The sequence below is a fragment of the Prionailurus bengalensis genome, chromosome A1 (genome assembly GCF_016509475.1).
Source record: "Prionailurus bengalensis isolate Pbe53 chromosome A1, Fcat_Pben_1.1_paternal_pri, whole genome shotgun sequence".
Lineage (NCBI taxonomy): Eukaryota > Metazoa > Chordata > Mammalia > Carnivora > Felidae > Prionailurus > Prionailurus bengalensis.
Genome location: NC_057343.1, coordinates 226,764,812 through 226,781,862, shown reverse-complemented (window position 1 = coordinate 226,781,862; position 17,051 = coordinate 226,764,812). Strand labels below are relative to the sequence as shown.

Sequence of the window (17,051 nt, the reverse complement as noted above, 5' to 3'; positions counted from 1 at the left end):
CTGCGGTTGTAAGCGTTGTCCCGTTATGTTTTGCATTTGCTTCTGGCCAACAGAGAAGCAAGGTGGGCATACCTCCCCACGCTGGTGGTTATTTTATGTCCCGGTGTGAAAGTGGCGGTGCCTCAGGGCACCCCGACACGGCTTGGCCGTGGCTTTGACCTGTGCGCTTCTAGGCAGCACTGCACCGGTTGCCTCGGCTAACCCAGTCTTGCCGAGAACCGGTTGCCTCTTTTAAAGAACAGACATGAAACACCGACGGTTCCTTCCCTCGGGCTCTTGTCCTTTCTCCTTCCTCTCCCAAGTCCCGAGAGCACGGTCGCAGGGACGCCGCTGCCCAACCCCCCCAAGGCGGACCTCGGCGGCGTCGCTAGTCCCCAGCCGCGGAGCTCCGGGCTCAGCCCAGCGTGCGAAGGAGCCGCCTCGCCCAGCGCGCCTGGTCCTCGGGGGGCGCCGCCCGGACTTGCCTGCCGTTGGCAGCCTCCCTCAACCCCGAGGACCTCTGTCTCGATGGGCTGAGGGGGTTCGGCAGGTCACCCCCAACCTCACTGCCCGTCCAGGTATCGGAATCCCAGGCGGACGTCGCGCGCGAGCGGGATTGGGGTGCTGAGAAGGGTAGCAGGTGGCAGGGGGCGTCATTCACCACCGCCACGCGGCCCCTGAAGTCTGAGCGAGAGCCCGAGCACTTCCTATCCACCCATTCCAAAGGACTGAGAGAGACAGAGAGGGAGAAAAGAGGAGAAGAGAGAGAGAGGTGCCCGCAGACAGCCCCGGCGCGGCGGGGGAGGGGAGGCGGCGCGGGGTGTGGTAGTTGGGGGGGGGGCGCGGCAAAGGAGAGGAGGGTAGGGTAGGGTGAGGGAGGTGGGGAGGGAGTGGGAAGCCCGCGTGCAGGGCAGATGGAGACTGGCAGGAGGGACAGCGGGATGGAGGGGAGGAGAAGGGGAAGGGGGACCACCGGGACGCGGGGAGGGGACGGGGTGGAGGGGAGGTGAGGGGAGGCGGGCGGGGCCCGGGATGGAGGGGAAGGGAGGGGAGGGAGGCGGGCGGGGTACGCGGGAGGAGGGAGGCTGGGCGGGCGGACGCGCCGGGGGAGGGCGCTGGGCAGGAAGGGGAGGGGGAGCGCGAGCGCGAGAAATGCAGAGGCTGCAGCGGCGGCGGCGGCGGCAGTAGCGGCAGCGGCGACGGCGGCGGCGGCAGCGCTCCAACTCGCTCCTCGCTCCGGGCTCCGCCGTCGAGCCGGGGAGAGAGCCTCCGCCAGCGGCCAGGCACCGGCCGGACGACGCCTGCGACCCGGGCCCCTCGGCGGCACCGCGCTCACCCAGGGCCGGCACAGGCACCCAGAGCCGGTAAGGAGGCGCGCCCCGGCGGCCCCGCCGCCCCCGCGGACCCGGGGCGCCGGCAGCCCGGGGGCCTCCGTTCGCCCCCGCCCCACCTCGAGGCCCTTTGTTCTCTCGGCGCCGCGGCCGGGGGCGTGGGGCGCCGCGGGCCTCGTTAGACGGCGCCCAACGCGGGGGACCCTCCGCGAGGTTCCCGTCGCACTTCGGGGATGTGGGGTGATGGGGGGGCCCCCCGAAGTGGGTGGCTTCAGCCTCTCGCGGGGTGGGAAGGTGCGGGGGTGGCGAGTCTGGTAGACGGGAGATGCGGGGTGGGTAGCGAGCGGGAGCCAGCTGCTCGTGAAGGAGGAAATTGCCGAATGGGAAACCCTTTAAACGCACCGAGTCCCGAGGAGACGGTTTTGTGGGGCGGAAGGGAGCGTATCTGTCATCGGAACCAGTCGCAGCCCGGGAGGGAGCGCTGGGAGAGAGGGGCGCAGCAGCGAGAGATGGAAGGTGGGGGTGGGGTGGGGCGGGAGTAGGGGGAGAAAGAACACGGGGATCTGGTGTGATCCCAAGGAAGGAGGTGGCTCTTTGGTTCAGCAAATGGGTTTCCTTGACCCCGGGGGACTCCTGAATCCTGGCCTGCGGTGGCCAAGGAATGCGAGGTTCACACGACAACGTGCCCGCCGAAGCACCTCTGAGCGGATCAAAGCCCCCCCCCCCCCCCCCGCCCCCTGCCTCGGACGTGGCCGAACTGCCTTCCCGCTAACCTGTGGGCCATCTCGGAGCATTTTATTTTTTTGCGAGGCTTCGGTGCAGAGATGCCCGGGGCGCCTCGCCTCCACCCTCGCGGCCCGGGCCGGGAGAGTGTGAGCGCGGACCTGACAGCGCGCGGTCCCCCCACGGCCCGGCTCCGCTGTGAGCCAAGGTTTGGGGTTCAGCAGGTCTTGCCGAAAGCGCTAACGCTGAAACCCGACGCCCGGTTCCAGTCTCCGTCCCCACGCCCCCCCTCCCCCTCCCCCGACAAATAAAAAAAAAAAAATGCGGAGTCCCTGGATGCGACCGCACACACAGCGCGCGGCTACAAACCGCATTCTTTCATGAATATTCATCGAATGCTCGGCTGAGCTCCTTATCTGCTTCCCCAGAGACATTTCCGCCTTGAAACGAACTCCTTGGACAGCCTGTGCCTGTGTAATTTTCACCCTGCTGAAATCAGCACAGCGCTCAGGGGTGCAATTTTAGTGCCTTTGAACGGGGTTGACACACCTCGATCTCCCTCGAGGCCACTACCTCGCGGGTTAAAATCCAACAGTAGCATCGAGGTGGTCGTTTTGCTCTAGGGGTGTGGATCGGCCTCCCCGGGATTCCAGCCAGGGCTAGCAGATCCTTGGTACTGCGGGCAAAATGAATGAATCGGGACTGTAATTACCTATTCCTTTGTCTTGGCCTCGCGCATGCGCCGGAGAGCAGGGTGTGGAGGGCCCCGGCAGCCCCATCTGATCTCTCCATCACCCACCCACCCACTCCCTTCCGAAGCCGAGGAACAAAGGCGTTTGCCCTAAATGTTGCGTGAAACCCTTGGACCCAAATGACGGTTTTTCTTTTATCCCCTCTGTGTGTATGTTTCTTCTTTTCCAGGTTATCTTTCATCTTTTGCTTTCTTAGCGATCTCAGTTGACGAAAAGTAAAGATTATCCTTGGTGATGAGAGCAAACTGTGGATTAAATATTTTAATGACCGAATACTGCTCTTTTCCTTTCTAGTACTGTCCATTGTTCTCTTTTCTGCAACATATTGCACCACAGTGATGGTGGCCCTCGATTTGCATCAATTAACCATTTGACAGATTTTTGCTCCTGGTCCTTTCATTAAGGGACATTGGCCTCAAAACTAACAGTGGCTATCTGCCCCTAGTGTCACTACTTGGGAGAAATTAAGACATTCTGGCGTTTATAGGAACAAGATGGCCTACAAAACCCAAGGCAGAGAAAATGGTTACCTTGTCAGAATCCTAACCCTGTGTTTTCTCTTGATTCCTGCCTCATTGTTTTACTAGGGACCCCAAAAGGCCAACCCCACAGAGATGCAGATCACTGATAGGGCAGGAAGAAGGAAGAAGGCTACTGGGGCTGCAGGGGTGAAGATGGTCGATTGAATTCATAATGCTTCCTTTTTTTTTTTTTTTTTTTTTTTTTTTGGTCAATTTCCAGCAGAAGCCATGATACATATACCTTTGGTGCCGATTTTCTTAACAATGATGTAATAACCAGATTATGGTCATTTAGATTTCTTTTTGGGCTTCTTTATTCTACCATCCAAAAGGTGGCTTATGGATATAAAATAGCTAAATACCGTATTTTTGCAATAGCCCGTTATACTTAAAAGAATTTATGTTTAAGTATTCTTAGTACACCCTGATAGGAGAGCATGTGGCAGGAAAATGGAAGTCTTCTCTTTTGTTCCTTTTAATAAAAGGATATTGATATTGACCACGTTTAATAGATGAGGGTGTGTACTTGATAGGGCTGGTACTGTCTCTAGTCTTTAGTATTGAGCGGCTTATTATGGTTTAGAGGGCTATCTTTTTTTTTTTTTCCTTTTCTTTTTTCCTTAAGGTTATGTTTTTGAGGGAGAGGTGAGTTAGAATATAGATGGGATTTGATAGCAAGTGTATTCCAGTATGCCCCCAATTCAGTGAGTCATGGGTTTTCCAGCGAGATCATTTTTAAGCTGAATTTGAAAAAATAATCAGTTACCTTATTCTTTTATCCGGCTAGTTTTTTTTGGCAGTCCTTAGCAGGTGGAGAAAAGGAGCTAATGGGCCTTCGGACAAAATGCGCCAACAACAACCATAGCAGACAGTAGCATTTTTGTCTTTAACTTTGCTCATCCTCTCATTATGGCATGCTGGGGAGAACCTTCTCTCCTGCTGGGTCACCCTAATTTGAATGTCCACTGCGAGAGCCCTGAGGGCTTCCACTCTGTCCTTGGAGGCATCTTTCTAATCTTACTGGATTTACCAGAACAAACCACGTTATAGTCTAAGATGTGATGTGTTCTCCTTGGCTTTTGTGTTTTTGAAAACAAATTCATATTAAGAACAATTTAAAAACCATTTTTATTCCACGGTCACGATAAGTAGAGTATGAAAAACTCACTACGTTTGGGGCAGATTTGGTCACCGTAAAATGGATGCCTGTGTTATTCACTGTCGTTTTGCAAAAACTTGCAAAATCCAAACCTAATTTTTAAAGCAGTTGTGGTGTCCTGTATATGCACACGTGTATATGCGTATACACACACACACATATACACATATGTATATATATGTACACGTGCTATAAAATAAAATCTTATTAAATGAAACTAAACTAGTTTAGTTATTGTACAGTGCTTCATACTGACGTTTGGAAAATGATCCATTTTTGGTCTTTCTAAATACGTAGGTAAAAGGGGGGGGCCTAGCTAGTGTCCGAAGAAGCCCATTCCCAGTGCCTAGCAGGGTAAAACCAATGAATTGCATTGAACATCTTAAATTGAGATGTTCATTTACAGGCTTACGGACTCACATGGAGCATTAGTGAACATTAAAAGTTGTAATAACCAATGCTTACTAAATAAAGGACTTGTAAACTTGTTCTGGCTTCTTTTTCTGATCTCTTGTACAATTTGGTTTTGAAAAACATCCCCCAGAGGCCTGCCAACTATTGTGTGTCAGAAGTAATTGCTTTTGGTGTCTGGTTCTGTTGAAAGAAAGGCTCTGATTCGCTTGGGCCTTCCTCTTTCTTCCATGTAGTTGACCTGTTCATTTTACACTTTCTTTATCAAAAGGTTAACATCTTCTTCATGATCGTTTTAGCCGGTGAACTGGAAGCCAGGTAACTGCTAAGGGAACACTGAGTGTATAGACAAGTTGAAGTTCTTGGGAAATTGGGTGCAGAATCTCTCATCTCGTCAAGTTTTCTCGACTCAACTGGATCCTTTCCATTTGTCCCAGCTCTTTAGATAACCCCATACAACATGAACTTTACTCTTTGGCTTAATTATGGTAGATAAATAATCAGGAGATAGCTTTGACACAGCGGAAAGTAACTGGGTTTGAAAAATCTCTAGACACTGGTTAAACCACTGTGGGCAAATTATTCAAGCCTCTCTGAATTTCACTTTCTTCAATTGTAAAATTGGGATGATAATTCTTATTTTTCTTGCCACGATAAGGACCACGCGTAAGTCTAAAAAGCGCACAGGCACGGTGGCTGGCTCTTTGTGGCTTCTTGACCTTGCAGTCTGCAGTTGCAACACAGTCCGTGTGATTGACGTCCCTAATTAATTTCTGTATATTGAGCTGTATTTTTGTTCCATGCTGATTAATCAAGACCTGAGGGGTTCAGTGTATTCAGTTAGAAATTGGATATTTCAATCTCAAAGTTGCTCAAATACCGTAATTCCCAACTACTGTCTTCATACATGTACATATTTGAGATTTAATGAGGCCCTGGGAATTTGCCCCAAAGTGGATTGAATTAAGCCAGGGTAGCCACGCTCATTGAATTTCCCATGGCTGCTTATATAACCCAAGAGGTGGCATTTAAATTCTTTTGAGAAAATACAGGGGTAGTTCTAAAACCCACGGAAGCTCCCAGCCAGCCAAAGGAAGGTTTTTTGCTAAATACCATTCCCTACACCACTATTAAAGACAGACATCTAGGTAAGTGTCCTATGAGAAGATTGTCCAGCGAACCTTATCAAGAGTAAGAGGTGACCACATAGAATCAAATTCTTACCAGGATACAGTTAAAGTGTAAATATGAGAAGACACAAGCCTTGACATTGATTAAACCGCATTCTGTCTTTCCCTCTGGAAGTCGGGAATGGGGTGGCATGGACACAGAGAGACTCATAGTGCCTTTTCCTTCTTTTGCAACCTGAGAACTTAAATAGCTTTAAAAATCAGGCTTTCCAAAGGCAGTAGAGAGTTTTTTGACGTGCCAAGGCCGTTGGTGAGGGGAGGTTTGCAAGTGGGCAGGTTTCAAAGTCTAGGAATAAATTCCTGAAAGCTTTAGAGATTTAGAAATAGAAACCATCTGCAAGCACAAACAGGGGCCCAGGGCATAAGGAAACCTCTCAAGATAATAGAGAAAAATGGCGTTTCGTGGGGCAGGCAAAGCATTTACGCAATATTTCCTTCTTATCGCTTAAACACTTTGTGAACTTGTTTCTGAATTGACTTTTCCCCTTCATTTTAGAGAGGACTGGGTTTCATTGGTGTGTTTTTTAAACTTCTCTTTGAAATAAATAGATTTCAGCCATTGTTTGTACCTTGTGTAGGGACTATGGTATTTAGAAAAGCATGATTTGGGGGGCTAGGTGTGGTAGAATTGGACTTCGGGGCCAGATTCCCTGGCTGAAGAATCTTGTCTCAACCGTTTTACGAGCTGTGTGGCCTTTGGCAAATTGCTTCGCTTCTGTGCCTCAATCTCTACGATGGGGATTACAATCTAGAGTTTTTGTAAGGATTAAGTGAAATTGTCAGACACAACACGGCCTCACATATTCTGCATGTCTTTTTTTAAAATCCGTTTTATTTATTTATTTAGATAGCACGAGTGGGGGAGGAAGGCAGTGAGAGAGAGAGAGAGAGAGAGAGAGAGAGAGAGAGAGAGAATCTCAAGCAGGCTCCACACTGTCATTGCACAGCCCCAGCGTGGCTCGAACTCAGGAACTGTGAGGTCATGACCTGAGCTGAAATCAAGAGTCGGGCACTTAACCAACTCAGCCACCGAGGCGCTTCTGCAAGTCTTTGTAAAGCACATTCACCATAAAGTGGTGAAAGAACCAGGTTTCTTTACTTCATGCTCGGTGTTAGTGACTTACACGCTTGTTTCAAAGAGGCCATCATGGCAAAACAAGCTGACGGTGGCGCCTTGGACAGGAGTTGGTAGAACACAGAAATATGTGGTTTAGAAACATCCTCCAGGTATAGCTATGATACCTTGAACATGTTGCCAGGACGCTTAACTGGTTTCAAAAGCCCAGAGTGGGTAAATCAGCACAACCCCAGCCTCCACAACTGGTATTAAAATGGGGGGGGGGGGGAGTCCTTGGGATTTCAGAGACCTTCAAAGAAAGGCTTACTGTTTAGATATGTTCAGATCAGGGCAAAACTGTATCACCTGGGGAATAGACATAATTCATTCAGATTCCTGAAAGCACGCGGTTTTGTTGTGTCCTGAATCAAGACGCCTTCGTTTGCAGTTGAAAGGAGCGTCTTAATCATTGGTACTAAGATTAGTATAAACCAATCTCGATATTTAAAATTCTAAGGTATACACTTAATCACATCCCCACCACCCCGTTGCCAGGAGTAAAACCGAAGCTTCAATTATGCGGGACTGTAAAGGTATTGTTACCTGTTGACCGAATTATGTAATTATCCCCGTAGACACCTTAGTCAGCCTGGCTTCTTAAAAACAAAAAAGGAAGTTCTTTGGAGTTTCAGATATTTGGGTTTGAGGGGTCAGTCCTAGATTCAGTTTGAACCTTTTAGGCATTTAATTCAAAGATCTGCCCAAGGTGATTTGTGTTTTACCTTCTGGAGACTGAGTTTTGCTGTTGGGTGAAGGTAAAGTCATTTCCATTTTGGTTAAATCCTTTTCTAAATAGCTTTTTTTTTTTTTTTTTTTAACAGCTTTTTGAATCTTATGGATTTAGGAGGGAAATTATATTTTACTTTACCAAGAGGTTTTGGATATGGGTGTTGTAGCTTTTGAAAACTTGCCTCTGTGAAGGCTTGTTTTGATTTGTTTTGGTTTAATCTAGAGACGCTACAGGATGAGATTGGACATTTGTGAATATTTCTTGTACATCCTATACTCTAACTGAATTTTATCCCCTCAGACAAATTGTAGGATGCATTTTGCCTATGAATAAATGAAAAATGGAGGGTTGAATAATACACATAAGATTGCAGAGCTAGGGACACCTGGGTGGCTCAGTCAGTTGAACACCCGATTTTCGGTGCCGGTCATATGTCACAGTTCATGAGTTCGAGCCCTGAATGGGGCTGTCTGCTGTCAGTGCGGGGCCTGCTTCAGATCCTCTGTCCCCCTCTCTCCCCTCTCTCCCACTCATGCTCTCTCTCAAAAATAAATAAACATTAAAAAAGAGAAAAGATTGTAGAGCTAATAGGAAGTCCTATATTCCAGATCCATGCCTGATGGCCCTGTTCTGTCCAGCACTACACTGTATTTCCCATAAGCCTTGGCCATTTTATCTTATGTCCAATGGACATGGGATAACATGGGTAGCCTTCTAACATATTAATATCTTCAGTGTTCATATAGAGAGAATAGAGAGAGTTGTACTAAGTTCTGCAATGAAAAGTTGTTTAGCATAGAGATACAATGTGGAATAAATGTTTTAATCAGTAATACCTTAAGCGACCTATAGATTAGAAGTGCTTCTTATCCTAGTGAATATGGACTGATATCCTCAAGCCATCCTTTTCGAGGGGGTGGGGAAGGGGGAGGAGGGGGGAGGAGGGGGAGGGGGATGGCAACTGCCCCTAATGAGGACTCTGAATGAATGTGGCTTTGGTTGGACCCTTCACTTTCCTCATTGCACTTCACAAGTGAAAGTAATCACTCAGATGCCTTACCTGTAATCCTGCCTTCTTGGTACTAATCAGCGATGCTACTCGACCCCCTTCCTGCTGTGTTGTTGGTTGCCTGATTAGAGACAAACTAAAGTCCTAACGTTGCCAACCCATTTTCGTTCTGCCTCCAGGCAGCATTCATTTACAGAAAATTGGTGGCTGCTTTTAAATACCATCCTGACCACAACCTCAGTCTTCTGTAAATAACTTGTGTCATTCCAACAGAAGGTTTGAAAGCTCATGACCAAAAACACTTATTTTGGAACTTGAGAGGATCTTAGAAAAGTCAGTGGCTTACTCAAGGTCTCATGAGCTGGTTAGTGGCCGAGTGGAAAACCAGGTTATTTCCCAATAAAGCCTCACTCCTGCCGCCTCTCCCTTATGTGGAATTGAGTCAAACTCTTACTCAATGTCTGCAACTTAAATTCCTGCCATTCTTTTAACCTGGTACCATTTTGTGAAAGTGTACTCTGCATCCTGTATGTCTCTCGCTGCTGCCCTCTCTCCCCTCTGCAGAAGGAACCTCTTCCGCCTTCGACAGACCACGTGAGCCCCTTGTCTTCAGGTACCACCTGCTCTCTCTACGTGCCATCTTTCCCCCTCAACTTCTCTCTCTTCTTGCATTATAGGACGTGACTTCCTTCACATGCCAAAGCATTTATGGCATGCATTAAAATAACTTTACTCGTAAAATGAAATGTTGGTGTCGTATCTGCGTTTTCCTCCTGAAATGAGCAGTGGTGCAGGGTTGGGGGTATTTTGTTTCCTTTGAGAAGAAAGCCAGTTGGCTCTGCACTAATTTGGGGGCTGCAGAGTGAGTGGAACAGTCAAGCAAGACTCACTCAGGAGTCTCTTGGAAGCTCCAGTGAGCAGTGCTGTGGAGAACGGATGGACAGCAGCCTTCATGCTGATTACTAGTTTTATCTGGCTTATTGGTTTGAGAGCTGCATAAAGCAGGAGGTTTCATCTTTTTTCTTTACAATCGCCATTAACAGTGTTTGGGCCGATTTAGAGGATTTCAAAGCGCGGCAAGTTTCTGCAGCAGTCATTAAAAGTGGAATGTAATTAAGTACTGAGGTTGTGAAAACACTTTGGCCAGACTTGAAAACTTACTTGAGCAGTGTAAATGCTGTATGTGCGTTTGCACGCGGAGAAGCCGGTAAGCTTAGTTTTGGTGAGATACGGTTTTCATTTCATATTTAAAGTGATCTATTTGGACATTTCCGTGAGTGGAGAATGAGCCTGATGAGTTTATATTTCTCCAGGGAAGCCTGCAGTAAATAAGTGACTTCACAGTTTTTAGACAGCTTTTAAGTCTTATAGTCCTGTAGGTCAGAAACCTGGTCCTCAAATAAATCCAAATTAAAATTTCTTCTTGAAGGTTATGAAGAGATAGATGGTAGAGAACAGCCTTTCCTGGTTGAGCTTTCTTTTTTTTTTTTTTTTTTTTTAAAATTTTTTCAACGTTTATTTATTTTTGGGACAGAGAGAGACAGAGCATGAACGGGGGAGGGGCAGAGAGAGAGGGAGACACAGAATCGGAAACAGGCTCCAGGCTCTGAGCCATCAGCCCAGAGCCCGACGCGGGGCTCGAACTCACGGACCGCGAGATCGTGACCTGGCTGAAGTCGGATGCTTAACCGACTGTGCCACCCAGGCGCCCCTGGTTGAGCTTTCTAAATGACAAGTTTCCTGGATTGCTTGGCAAAGTGAATTTGATTACCTGTTGACAGGTCTTTAAACCACCATTACCACAGAGACTAATTCAACAGCCAAGTTAAGCAGTAACAAATCTAATTGGGGGAAATAATGTATCAAAAAGGAAAGCAACAGCAACCAGGTAGCAACTGTAAGAACATCACTATTTCTTAAGGATATTTAGAAGAAAGAAAGGTCTTGTGTCTTTGTACTGTCATAAGCTTCTCTGAGCTTGTCCTGAAAACAGTAGGGGCTGGAGGAATGTTTGCTGTCTTTGACCTTTACCTATGTTCTCAGCTGTGTCAGTACAGAATAACAGCGTCTGTATTTGTCTCAGGCATATTTGAGATGATTCTGGGAAAGAACAATCTAGAGAAATCCGTGATCTGTAGGTGGGAAGGGGGGAGATCACTTTCTTTCCTCCTTTATCCTGCATTTATTTCATCAGGAAGGTAGGATAAGGTGACGTGACCACTTGGGAATTTACTGAAGACATAATATGGTTAAGTAAGGTGGTCTGGAATCTCTGAATGACTCGTTTTCCTAAGGAAAAAAAGAAAGAATCTCAGCAGTTGGTGGTGACAATAGCTCCTGGGGCTTCTCGTGATCACCTAACCCCAGTGAATAACACCCTGTTGACTGGAGGTTTCCTGTAGCACCCAGGGTTTCCTCAGTAACCCTGGTGATCTTTTGTTGAGACCTCAAGACTTGAATTCCCAGGGCTCACCCAACTGGACTTTGGAAACCTCGTTCTAGAATTTCCAGTGTTTGGTTTTCAGACAAATAGTAACAGGTGTTTGTAGCAATATTCACCACCAGGTTGTTAATACGTGATTAGGAATGGTTTCCCAGGTGTGTGTTTCTTCATGTGACTCACATCTGAATGTTCCTCTTCTCCCTCATCCAATCCAATGGCTGACTAATGAACGGAAAGTCTCATTGAAGGTCTCATGGGTGCAAGAGTCAAAAACATTAATGGCTCGCTCCATTCCCTTTCACCCTTTTGATTCTAACTAGTTTTGTTTCCACCAGGCAGAGAGCTTAGGTTTGATTCCATCTGTCCTAAAGTCTCCTGGGTGGGCGGTCATCTTAGGAGACCCCAACTGGCCACCACGAAGAGAGAAGTCACTATACAGTGGAATTATAACCCATGATTTCACTAAGGTAAGAGTGGTAGGTTTAAGTGGAATAAACTCAGTGGGAAAAGAGTTCTCTTGAATATTGCTAAGATCTTACATTCAACTTTCTACTAATTCTGGGTGCAGGGGATGTAACAAGAGGTGATGTTTTTAAAAAAAAGTCTATCTGAATGTCAGTAGGCTTCACATTGCCCCCCCTCAGTCACCGAAACAACCCTGTTGATGAGCCCTTCCTGCTTACAATCTATCACTTTGGTGCACTTTGAACTTTAGTGCAGCGAATAGTAACACAGTCTCTGACTGCATCCTTGCTTCCAGCAACAAATACTACAGCAGGGTTAAGGAGAACAGGTAATCGTTCAAGGGAGCGGTTGGCCAATTAGGACAAATGGACTCGTGCCTCCCCTTTAACTTGCCTTCTTCAGTCCAGGAGCTACTATTTGCAGTCCCCTTGCCTGTATTGATCCCCATTGGCTGGGCTTTCTGCCTAGTGAGGTAGCCAAGAATCTCAGATAAAGGGCAAAGGAGTCCAGAATGATGTAATATTACAAAAAATGTTGCTGCTGTTTCTAAGGGGAGTCAAAAAAGCTCAAGGCAGTTTTGAGCAGGGCATGATTCCTATTGGAAGAGGGTGTAACCTGGGGGAGATAGATCTGTAAAACCCAACCCAAACCCTTAGGGCATTTAGACAGTGTTCGCATTAGCTGCACGGAGCGTGGCAAACCCAGCAGGCCCTGGCATGTTAGCCACTGTTTGCATAGTTTACCTGGCAGAGAAATGACCCAACTGCTGACACAAATGTTTTAGAACACCGGAAGGCACAGTGGTTAGTGCGAGGTTTAATTGGCATTTGCATCTAAATCTGATTCTGAGAACATATCGAACTATCTCCCTACCTAATTAAACAGTCCAATCTTGAGGGCGTGGGGGTGGCATTTGTGGGCAGTGGCGTTAACTTGTTAAATCTTGAAGTTTGTAAAATGCTTCCGAAAAGGAGGTGATGTTTATACTTGGAGTTTTTGTACGGTCGTTTGGCAGCCATGTTTCTGGTTGGAGAGAGGGGAACACCACTCCTTTCTGTTTCTAGGAGTCTCTGGATTCCCCTTGTACAAAAAGTACACGAAACTGTCTTGTAGGTCAACGGTCAACGACCTCTCGTCATTGAGCCCTGCTGCTTCCTCCTAGTGTTGGGGGGAGGGGAATAGTGCATGAGAGGAGGAAGAGAAGGGACAGGACAGGTGGGGAAACAAATATGTAGTAATAGAAGCGGTGGAAGACACCAATGCCTTGTTCCCGTCTTGGTCTGCTCGGGCTGCCATTACACAATACCACAGACTACGTGGCTTTAACAACAGAAATTGATTTTCTCGTAACTATGGAGGCTCGAAGGATAAGACCAAGGTGTTGGCATGTTTGGTTACTTCTGAAGTCTCTCCTTAGCTTGCACATAGCCAGCCACCTTCTTGCTGTGTCCTCATGTGGTCTTGTATCTGTGCACACAGGCATCCCTGACGTCTCTTCCTGATCTGTAAGCACAAGGTCCACCCTAATGGCCTCATTTTCATATAATGACCCCTTTAAGGGCCCCGTCTCCGAACATAGTCACATTTTCAGGTACTAGAGGTTAGGGCTTCAACGTGTGCATTTTGTGGGAACACAACTCAACCCCTAACAACTCATGCTTGATATTAGGAAAGGTGGTTTATAGTGAGGAACTTTGGAAAGTCCTGGGCGAAAAGGTTTTTCACTTGTCCCTGCCCCCAAGAAGAGAGTGGAGAGAATCAATGGTACTTGAGCCCCTGGCTTGGTCCCCACCAATCCACGTGGGGCAAACATAAGTGCCTCCATTTGATATGAGATGCAGAGAAGTTAATTTCCCCAGGATTCACATCACTGGAAACGATCAAGCCTGGCATGAGATTCAGAGTCAGGTTTCTGTGGCTCCCTTGTACGGAGGATGGCCAAGAGTGCGTGCAGGTACTGTTCCCTCTGTTGTGCTCATGACGGACACGGGTACGAGAGGCCTTGGAATCCCTCTCAACACAGTCTCTAGGCAGTTGCCGTCAACCAGTAAGCATCGATACGTGGTGAAGCCCGGTTTTCATTCTAGCATTATATTCTGCTTCTTTCCCTCTGCCCGAAGGCTTTCCCATTTGGGTAGCCACATACCCAAATATCACAAGACAGTGAACAAAGGGAGTGAGAGAAAGATTCACTTAGTGAGTACGGTGTGAAGAACTAGCTAGTGTCGAGTAGGTGAAGATGGAGTTATTTTCAGAAGGCCCTCTTTAAAATCTGCCAATCCTGAGGGCACCTGGGTGTCAGTTGAGCATCCAACTCTCGATTTTGGCTCAGGTCCTGAGCCCAGCATTGTGGGATCAAGCTCCTCATCAGGCTCCAGGCTGAGCATGGAGCCTGGTTGGGATTCTGTCTCCCTCTGCCCCTCCCATGATTCCCCCTCCCCCCTTTATAAAATCTACCAACAGTGGCAATGGCAGAGACCTTGTTCTAGACGAAAGAGTAGACGGGATGCCTAGGCTAGTTGAAAATCCTCCACTAGCATCAAGGCTTATTGGTGGGAATTCACCACACACAGTGTCACCAAGGGGCAGGTTTTGATGGATGGAGACGTTAGGAGATGGGAGTTTCCACACAAAGGCAAGTGTGGGCGGGGCCATTAGAGTTTTGCTGGAAAGTTTGCCTTATAGTGGGATGCTGGGGAGTGGAAAGTAGCAAGTGTCAGGAATCATATGACGTCTTTGATGACTGCAGACATCAAGCCTAATACATTTCGGGGTCTCTCCAAGCAACAAAACAAGTAGTGATACTTAAGGGATTTTCTTGAGGGGCATTTTCAGCACATGTGCATGTGGGTATATGCCTATGCTTAACGCTTTTGAGAGACTCTTTCTAAAAAACCAATTTTGCAACTTTTGAGGGTGCCCCATCAAGTAGTTCAACTACTGCTTTTTCTGTTTCAACTTTCAGGTCACGTCATGTTGTGTTAACGGCAGCAATAAAATATTACCTCGTTGATCCACCACTAAATTGAGTATAACAATTCAGTTTTACTACACCAGATAAACCACAGGTCCTAAAATAATTGAGAGTTGGTACTATTTAATATTTTTATAAAGGATTATAAGTGGTAAATTACTTTCTGCATAAAATTGCCGTAAGTAATAGAATTTTTTAATTTTAACTCTTTAATTTATGCAACATCTATTTTCTTTTTCTTTTTTAAATTTTTTTTAATACTGATTCATTTTTGAAAGGCAGAGAGAGAGAGACAGAGTGCGAATGGGGGAGGGGCAGAGAGAGAGGGAGACACAGAAACAGAAGCAGGCTCCAGATTCTGAGCTGTCAGCACAGAGCCCGATGCAGGGCTCGAACTCACGGGCTGCGAGATCATGACCTGAGCCGAAGTTGGCCACTTAACCGACTGAGCCACGCAGGCGTCCCTATGCAACATTTATTTTCAAGCTGATGTCCATTGTTCGCATTTAGTGGCTCACTTTCTTGGTCAGCATCACCTTTTTCCACTCATTCTGGAAAACTGGGCTCTTTCTGGTGACTGGTGTACCTTGTCATTATCTCACTATGTTCATTGCCCTCTACTCTAAGCCATGAACCTCATAGAAGCTTCTATCCCTCTCCTTGATTACCGCCCTAATACTCTTGTATATCTGAGCATGACATCCTGCTGCCTAAGACTTTATATCATGATTTTCTGGTCCACCGACAATAAAATACGAAAATCCTACTGATCTGCAAGTTCCTGCACTAGTTTTCTGTTTAAACTCCTTCGTCCTCTCTCATCTACCCTCTGTTCTCCAGCCACATGGCCCGCCTTTCTGTTCTCTTAGTGCTGTATGCAGGCCCTGGCCGGCTGTTCCTTCTGCCTGGAATATACTTTCTCCCACCACCCAAGTAGTCTTCAGTTACCACTTTCACAGAGATGCCTTTCCTGCTGTCCCCATTACCTCTTGTAGCCCTTAGCATTTTTGTATTTTTGCATTTATCAAAACTGAGGGCATTATTTCAGGTTTCCACCCCTCTCGATGAAAAGACCAGAAGGCGGGAGTGTACTGGTTTTGTTGACCCATACCAGTGTTCTGTGACAGTTCTGATACATAACCTAGCCCTCCGCATGTGTGCAGTGGATGAGGTTGCCTACCGTACATTATATGGAGGGCCCATGTCTTCTGAAAATCACCTTTGGTAGTTGAAATGAAAATCACCTTTGGTAGTTGAAATGGCTTCCATTTATGGACACTGTAAATTTCCCCTCATCTGTTGTGCTTACGATGAAGATGAATATCTGATGAACTCCAATTAGTGTAATTATTCTGTTTCCAGGCAGTAACTTTGGTAGTAATTGTTCTAAAGCCCTGAGACATTACGAATAATTAGTACTAATGGCTTATGCATCTAAGCTTCCTCCCTAGGTAGAGGCTCCGAGGAAGAATGAAACTGTGTTATTTGTGGGAAACAAATAGTATTCTGTTATGGAGTCTTTTCAGAAATAAACCACAGTGAGTGGAAGCTGGGGCTCATTACAGGTACATTTCTCATCCCTTCCTCCAAGTCCCTGAATATCGAGGGTTTGCAGTGAATCCATCATTATTGAACAGCTTGACTAATCCATTTTCATAACCGCCTTTGGGAAGTGTCATGTGTTAGGCCCCCAGAGGAGCGTGCAGTTTTAAATCTTTACACATTAGTTGATGATAACAAATAAAAATGAGTTTAGCCCTGGTTCTGTGCTGTAACCACTCATTCTAACGCGTGCACTCTGCCAAGCCAGGCAGGAACTTGCTTCCATTCATCATTGGATGTCAGTTTCTAGCTCAGAACCTGTGGTCCAGTAAAGGGCCGGATGCACAGACGGGCATGTTTCAGGGCCATAAGGCATATGCCAGAATGTTAATTTATTTTACCTTCACGTCCAGGAACCAGCTGGCAAAGAACCTTTAGCCAACATCATAGTGTTTCCTTTAGGGGTTGGGGGTACACAATTAAGACAGCCTTTGTGATTTACTCCCCCTCTCTCCTCATTTCATACACTCCTCGATGGCGAGCGTTCAACTGTCACTGTCTCCTCCCTGAGCGTCATGCTTTACTTTGAACTGAGATGGTTAGAGAGTTAAAAACCCTCTTGTCAAGTCGGAGATCTCTCACGGATCTGTGTCTAGTTTCCTAAAACTGACTCTTCTTCATGGGATTCTCACTGAATTAAAAGAC

General features: G+C 46.9%; 1 protein-coding gene across 3 annotated transcripts in view; it reads left to right on the top strand.

The window, feature by feature from the left end:
• The first annotated feature begins 389 nt into the window (after nt 1–389).
• Nucleotides 390–17,051, top strand: part of BASP1 (brain abundant membrane attached signal protein 1) — a 56,871-nt gene continuing 40,209 nt past the window's right edge. The window contains exon 1 of one of the 3 annotated variants that reach the window (XM_043600859.1): nt 390–557. The gene's annotated coding sequence lies outside the window, so the exon portion shown is untranslated. Of the gene's footprint in view, nt 558–1,095; nt 1,344–17,051 lie in introns of those variants that run through there. The other 2 variants (XM_043600840.1, XM_043600850.1) reach the window with 2 other exon arrangements.